Below are 7,228 nucleotides of genomic sequence, written 5' to 3'. Positions count from 1 at the left end.
AACTTGCTATTCAGAAAGTTCCACAAAGTTATAGTTTCTTCTTCATGACAACCTTTTGATCATCATATACAAATGACACAAAAAATAAGGTATAATATTGTGAACTCAACATTGTATATTAACACAAAGCATAGAAAAACCTACTTTACTCAAATTAAAGTGTCACCGGTAAAACATGGATGTGGAATGTTAAAATGATTTGAAGTGTTGGGTTTGTTTGAATGTTTCTTTCTCAGCGATTATTCAACATCCCCAAAAGCATATAGAACACATCTAGTAAAGCTATGTTAAAAGAAAACTAAATAAACAAACTCTGTAGATTATAGAAAATTGGTTAAACCCATTCAGACATTTCCACAAACACCTTAAATTCAATATACGAGGTCAAGTTCTTTGATTACAGGCATGGAAATGTTGTCACATTCAACTGTTTTCCTTTTCAAGTTCTCTACTCCTTGTGCATGAGCTGATTTCTCATAGAACAACTTATGTGAACAGAAATTAGCATCAAATACAATCTTCCTAGAAAAATTTCAAGCATGATATCCACTCAAATAAGCCATATTAATTTGATCAAGTCTCTTGACTTTTCTAATTGCTTCCATGTTAGATATAATTGCTTCCATGTTAGATAGAGCATGAATAGAAAATTGACACATACATTAAGCATAAATACATAGCAAAGTCAAAAGTTACCATGTGTATATATTTAATCAGTGAATCCCTCCTTTTGTCACTTGCTATTTTTGATGGGTTCTCTACCTGGTCGACACTCCACAACCTCTGCAGGCTAGTTGGTTTACTCGAACATTCTAACAGTTGGCCTTCTTCAACATTAAAACAATGCTCCTTTGATTTTATATGATAATTGCAACAGAAAAACCTAGAGTTAGTTACCTGAACAAATTCAGTAACAACACAGGCTAAGAACAAAACATAAGAAACGAAAACGTTATCACACACCTGTCTATTATTGCATCTATCATCTTTCCAGTTTCCAAGAAAAATCCTAGTAGTTGTACGAGTGTTGTATGACAACATCAAAGCCCCAAGACAATGAATTGGTGTGTCGATGAAATATCAAAACCGGGAAACCCGTTCCAAAAAAATTAACATCGACATACTAGGGATTTCTTATACACAGTATCGGAGCTTCAGATTCTTAAAAGCAAACCCAAATGGAAATTGGAAGTTTGGAACAGTCAATCAGAACCCTAATCGTGGAAGAAATCGAAAACCTGAGATGGAATTGTTGGCATTTGATTTGGGAACGTTCGAATCCAATACCTTCGTCACTATCGGCATCACCAACTATGTTGTACAGTCTTCATAGGAGATTGAGCGATAAGCGAGTGAAATAAAAGATTGCAGGGCTTTCAATGTTAAGGCGGTCCAAACGTATCACGGTGATACTGGCGGAGGAGGACAGTGTCACACCTCGACCATCAGCGAAAACTCCAGGTTGCAATGTAAGCATTGGATAACAGATAAACAACATGTATCGAATAATACAAATAATACAATGATATATGCATAAATCGGGTACCAAGAATTATGTTGTGGTCAATCTAGAACAGGTACTACAAACATAAGTCAAAATGAAACAAAAGGCCTAACACATTGGCCAAATATTTAAGCAAAGAAATAAATCCATGACGCATATGGTGTGTCTTCCAAGTCCTAACATACAAACGTTTCAAAACAATTCGTCAACAATAATATAATTATGGTGAGCTTTTACAGGTTTTGACTTTGACTTTGATTCTGTATGTTTTTATAATAAAAAATATGTTTATATCTATGAATTATAAGTGTAAAGTGCAACATGTTGTATCTTTGTAAACCTATACAAGTAACAAAGATTTGGTTTATCATTCGTTGTGTTTTTATAATCAAAAGTATGTTTATACTAATGAACTATAAAAGTGTAAAGTGCAACATGTTCTGCCCTTGTAAACATATAAAAGTAAAAAGGAATTGTTTATTGTCCAAACTCCTTGTGTTTTTATAATCAAAAATGTGCTTACACTAATGAATTATAATAGTGTAAAGTGCAAAATGTTCCTCACTTGTAATTCCATACAAGTAAAAGCGTTTTGTTTATCTACATAGCTTATTAACCTACGTTATAATACAACAGAATGTCATGTCAAGCATTTTGTAGCACCCGAATCCTGGTACACATTTAACTCAAAGCATTCTTATGTTTTTCTATGGGACTCGACGAGTTGGAGGCCCAACTCGTCGAGTAGAGTCGGGATCCGCGGACATTTTAAGTGACCTACCCGACGAGTCGGTAGACTGACTCGGCGAGTAGGTGTTGTACGTAGGGGTGGAATTAGTACGGTACCAATTCATTTTCTCTAAACCGTGTACCGTACCAACTATAATTGGTATAAAAAAATTTCTACCAGTACCGTACCAAGTATATTTGGTACCAATTTATTTGGCTATCAACATGTTTGGTTGGTACAAATTGGTAATGGTATATACCGACTTCTTTTAATTTTCTATTATAACATTTAAAAATAAGCAAAGACATCGGGATTTTGATGTTTAGTATAAAATTAGTTACGTAGTTCTTTTTGTTTACAAAAGAATTCTACTAAAACTAAAGACATCGGAATTTTAATGTTTAGTATAGAAATTAGTTATGTAGTTCTTTTTGTTTACAAAAGAATTATACTAAAGTAACGTTTTAATTTTGTACTTTAACGTGGTAATAACTATCGACTAATACAATCAAATGACTAATATAATGTTATTAAAACTGTAAACATCAAACACAATTAATAGTTGAAATATACGATTTCATATATATATATATATATATATATATATATATATATATATATATATATATATATATATATAATGAATTGGTTGGTACGGTATTACCATGGTATTCAAATTTTTGTACCATTACCGTACCAACATTGATCAATTGGTACGGTACTACCAACCAAACATGTTGGCTACCAAATATATTGGCCACCAAGTTTATTGGTTCGGTTGGTAACATGTTGGTTGGTTTTCCATGGTACAATTTTGTCAGTCCTAGTTGTATGAGTAAAACCCTAAATTTGAGGGTTTGCACCCTATTTAAACGTCTTACTGCAGCCTCCATCGTCCCTTATGCTCCCAGAACACTTCATACTGAAACCCTAATCGTTTTGTGAGATCTAAGGCCCTTTTTGGTGGTTTTTGGTGGTTTGTGATCACAATAAGGAAGGAAAATGTAACACCCCGTTCCTGGTACGTAATTATTTTGATTAAATGTTCTTTTTGGAAGAGCTACTCGGCGAGTTGTAGCCCTAACTCGCCGAGTAGGTGTCGAGATGGATGCGGGCTTTAAGTGATCTACTCGGCGAGTCCATGCCTGGACTCGACGAGTAGGCCAATCAGGAGGATACCCTAATTCTTAGGGTTTACACCCTATTTAAACGTCCTTATAGCCCCATCTCAACCTCCATCACCCTCAGAGCATTCCTTATCGAAACCCTAGCTTCCATTGGTAAGTTTAAGTGATTGTTGCCTTGTGAAGGGACTTTTGGGGGCACTTTGGAGCAAGTGGAAGAAGGGAAAGGTTGAAGAGGTCAAGGAAGGGGACTTAGATCCAGAGAACATTCATTTGTGGTCATCCATTCTGGTAATAAAGTTTCCATCTTGATTATTGATTTATTAGATCTTGTTTGTCCCTAAATTGTTGCTTTTAAGCCCTAAAACCCCAAATCCTTGAAGAGAAACCTTATGGTTGGGTTATACTTCAGATCTGGACTCTCATTACCTTCTAGAAGTGTTAAGTTTCAGTCATGTAGGTGATTAAGGTCCCTCTTGAGTTTAGAACCCCCATTAAGAGCTTGTTTGGGCATTTTAAGCCTCTAAAGCTATGCATGCACGTAAAGTTTGCAACTTTACGTGATAAGCATGCCCTAGAAGCCTAGATCTGTGGTTTGGAGCCGCTGCATGGCTCAAATCAGGCCTGTATGGAAAAAGGATTGAATGAACTCGGCGAGTAGAACGATGGACTCGGCGAGTCCTATGAAGATAGCCTTGGACTCGGCGAGTTAGATGAGCAACTCGACGAGTCCGATGAAGATTGCCTTAAGACTCGACGAGTTGTTCTTCAACTCGGCGAGTCAGATGAACTTGGACTTAGTATGTATGCATCGAGGAGGAACGCTTCGAGTCTTCGCTAAGCTCGACAAGTTGAAACGGGTGTAGAACTAGAACAGATGGAAGGGACTCGGAAAGTTGGCACTTATGTTGTATGTTAGAATATACATGGTGTCTCTGTGATACTTGTATGTGCTTAGTAGGGATGTGAGTGTGGGTGAGGTCCCGTATCTCATCACTAGTTGAGTATGGATGGGGTTCCATATCTCGATATTAGCAGAGTAGTGGCGAGGCCTGTGATAGGGAGGATGTGAGTGTGGGCGGGGGCCCGTATCTCACTACTAGCAGGAGTCTGGATGGGTTCCACAACTTCCATAGCAGACCAGGGGCGGGGACTAAGTTAGGTGAGGCCTTAGATCAGGGTACAGTTAGAGTGCGTTTATTTATATATGAGTATGTTATTGATTGTATGTATGTGTATAGCAGGCGAGGCCCGGAGACAGGCGGGGCCTAAGAGATACAGATATATATATCGAGTGGGGTTCGATGCCAGGTGGGGCCTAATGCCAGGCGGGCCTGATGCGGGTCAGGGCCTGATGCCGGTCGGGGCCCGATGCAGCGGGCGAGGGCCTAGTAGTTCGTGGTTATGTGTACATGGTTATACGTATGTGGAATGTGGTAGGTTGGAGAACTCACTAAGCTTCATGCTTAATGTTTTCAGTTTTGGTTTCAGGTACTTCCGATAGCGGAGGGACGAGCTCAGAATGATCGCATGGCACACACCAAGAAGTTTTAGCTTGGGATGTTTCACTCTGATAAAAAGAACATGTTTTGAGATGATATTCTGATTTGATATGTGAACCTTTGTTTATGGATGAAATGATTGGATACTTATGGTTTTTATTAATGCTTTAAAAAGAAATTTTTGGTCAAGATTTTTGGGTCTTTTCAAGTCTGATTTTGATTAGTTTATTCATCAATTGGGTAAGTATTAAAAATGCATTCCATGTGCAAAAGTATAGACGTATGTCACACTTGGGTTTCTATAATCAGAGTATATAATAAGATTGCTATATATTTTTTTTCTATGATGCCTTTAACTTTTCAATTTCCACGACATAATTCACTAACATCTGTAAGGCTAATAACAAGTGTAGAACCTTTAGGCAAAACCACTTTAGATGTTAACTGAACAGAAGTTGTTGTTGATGAATTGATGTTGTTTGCATCGGTCATAGCTGCTTTTGGACTAAGTTCCTTATACTATAAAAAGAATATGATAAATATAACCAAAGTGCATGGTTATGTGTTCCGAATTCAGAGCATGAAACAACAAACATAATATATATATATATATATATATATATATATATATATATATATATATATATATATATATATAGACACACACACACACACACACATATATATATATATATATATATATATATAGACATGGTCACTTACATTGTTATTTCGACTAATGGAAGCTCTGTAATGGACTCTGCAGAATCAAGTTCCTTTTCAACAAGTTCTCTCATTGTAGTTTAAAGGGATTACCCTGGCAGCCTGGCTGATGTTCAAAAAGAGAAATTAAAATTATCTTCTAATTACTAAATTTTTTTTGCTAAAATGTCCATGTAGTGAAGCGAGACCTGATCTCACTGAAATCGAAACGCATGTGAAGAAATTGGTCGAAGACTTGAGCAACGCTGACACCGATTGAACCTCTGAATCAGGAGGTCTGGAGCAATCAGACCTCTGGTTGATTTATTAGGGCACGAAACTCCGAGAGGGAAGAAGGACGCAACCATCATGTAGTTCAATCTATCAGTCATTGAGGATCTTCATTGGAGATCGGTTTATGATATAATGGATTGACGAAATGGATTTTGTTTCCAGATCTACGGTAGCAGCGTTAGGCGGTGGAAATCATGGAGTAAATTGGTGATTGAGAGATAGAGAGATAGCGAATATATTAGGTCGTCGTAGTTGTGGTCGATGAAAGAAACAACTGTAAGCCGTTGAAGGTGGTGGTTGTTGATAGAGGTAGGGTGGTTGTTGGAGGACAGGAGGCGTTCGATGGAGAGACGAGGATGTTGGTGAAGAACACGATACATTGAGAGAGAGAGAGAGAGAGAGAAAGAAGCTAATGAATATTTCAATTAATAGCTAATTTGATTTTTTTTAATTTTTTAATATACCAGATTTACCCTTGTGATATATTGCTAAAAACCTAATATACCATTAAATTTGATCATATTTACAAACTATGCCACTAATCATCTAAACCGTCCAAAAAATTGATCGAACTATCCACTTTTAGTTATCGGGTTCTCGGAAAACTTTGTGTTCTCAAATGACCATTCCTCTCTCTCTCTCTCTCTCTCTATATATATATATATATATATATATATATATATATATATATATATATAATGGCGGACATAGACATTTTTAATAGCAGTGGCACAAAAAAATCCGTCCAAATATAATAACATAATTATTTTTAAAGTAATAGTACATTAAACCGATTATTACATCTTAATATTTAAATTTGATATTTACGAGTACACATTTTTTTGAATTTTTTTTTTCTCTTCTTGTTGATGTTTCCGTCACAGCTTCACATAGAGATAGAGATGAGCTTTCTTATTTTTTCTGTTTTATATGATTGTGCTTAGACCACTCCCATTGGTGACCATTTTAATGGTTGGTCGCCAAAAATGGATTAAAAGAAAACGAAAATTAAAGAAAAATGGTCAACTAAAGACACAAATGGTGGGTGCACCAAACTTAGTCGTGAACATTTGTCCTAAAATTTCAATTGCTTTTTGTTTTTTTCTTTTCTTAAATAAATCTTATAAATATTAAATTAGGCTTTATCTTTTTAAAAATAAAAAATACAAAATAGACATATTTATAATCTTTTTTCTCTACAAATATTCATATGTTTTTATATAATTGTAATTATTTTATAATATTAAAATATTAGGTTAGATTGGATTGAGTTGTTAATAGAATTGATAAAAACTGTTTTAGTTGGTTGGGTAAATAGACGAAGAGAAAATATATTTTAATAAATTGTTGGGTTAGGTTTTAGTTTTGAATG

General features: G+C 35.6%; 1 long non-coding RNA gene across 1 annotated transcript; it reads right to left on the bottom strand.

The window, feature by feature from the left end:
- Nucleotides 1-351: 351 nt before the first annotated feature.
- LOC145093766 (uncharacterized) lies at nt 352-1,672 on the bottom strand. Its single transcript, XR_013703085.1, has 2 exons — nt 964-1,672; nt 352-849 (listed from the first exon to the last, which is right to left on the bottom strand). It is a non-coding gene; the product is annotated as an uncharacterized LOC145093766 (long non-coding RNA).
- Nucleotides 1,673-7,228: the final 5,556 nt, after the last annotated feature.

The sequence above is a fragment of the Lactuca serriola genome, chromosome 3, assembly GCF_051521515.1.
Source record: "Lactuca serriola cultivar US96UC23 chromosome 3, Lser_US96UC23_V15, whole genome shotgun sequence".
In the NCBI taxonomy this organism is placed as follows: Eukaryota; Viridiplantae; Streptophyta; class Magnoliopsida; order Asterales; family Asteraceae; genus Lactuca; species Lactuca serriola.
This window is presented reverse-complemented; position numbering and strand designations above follow the sequence as displayed.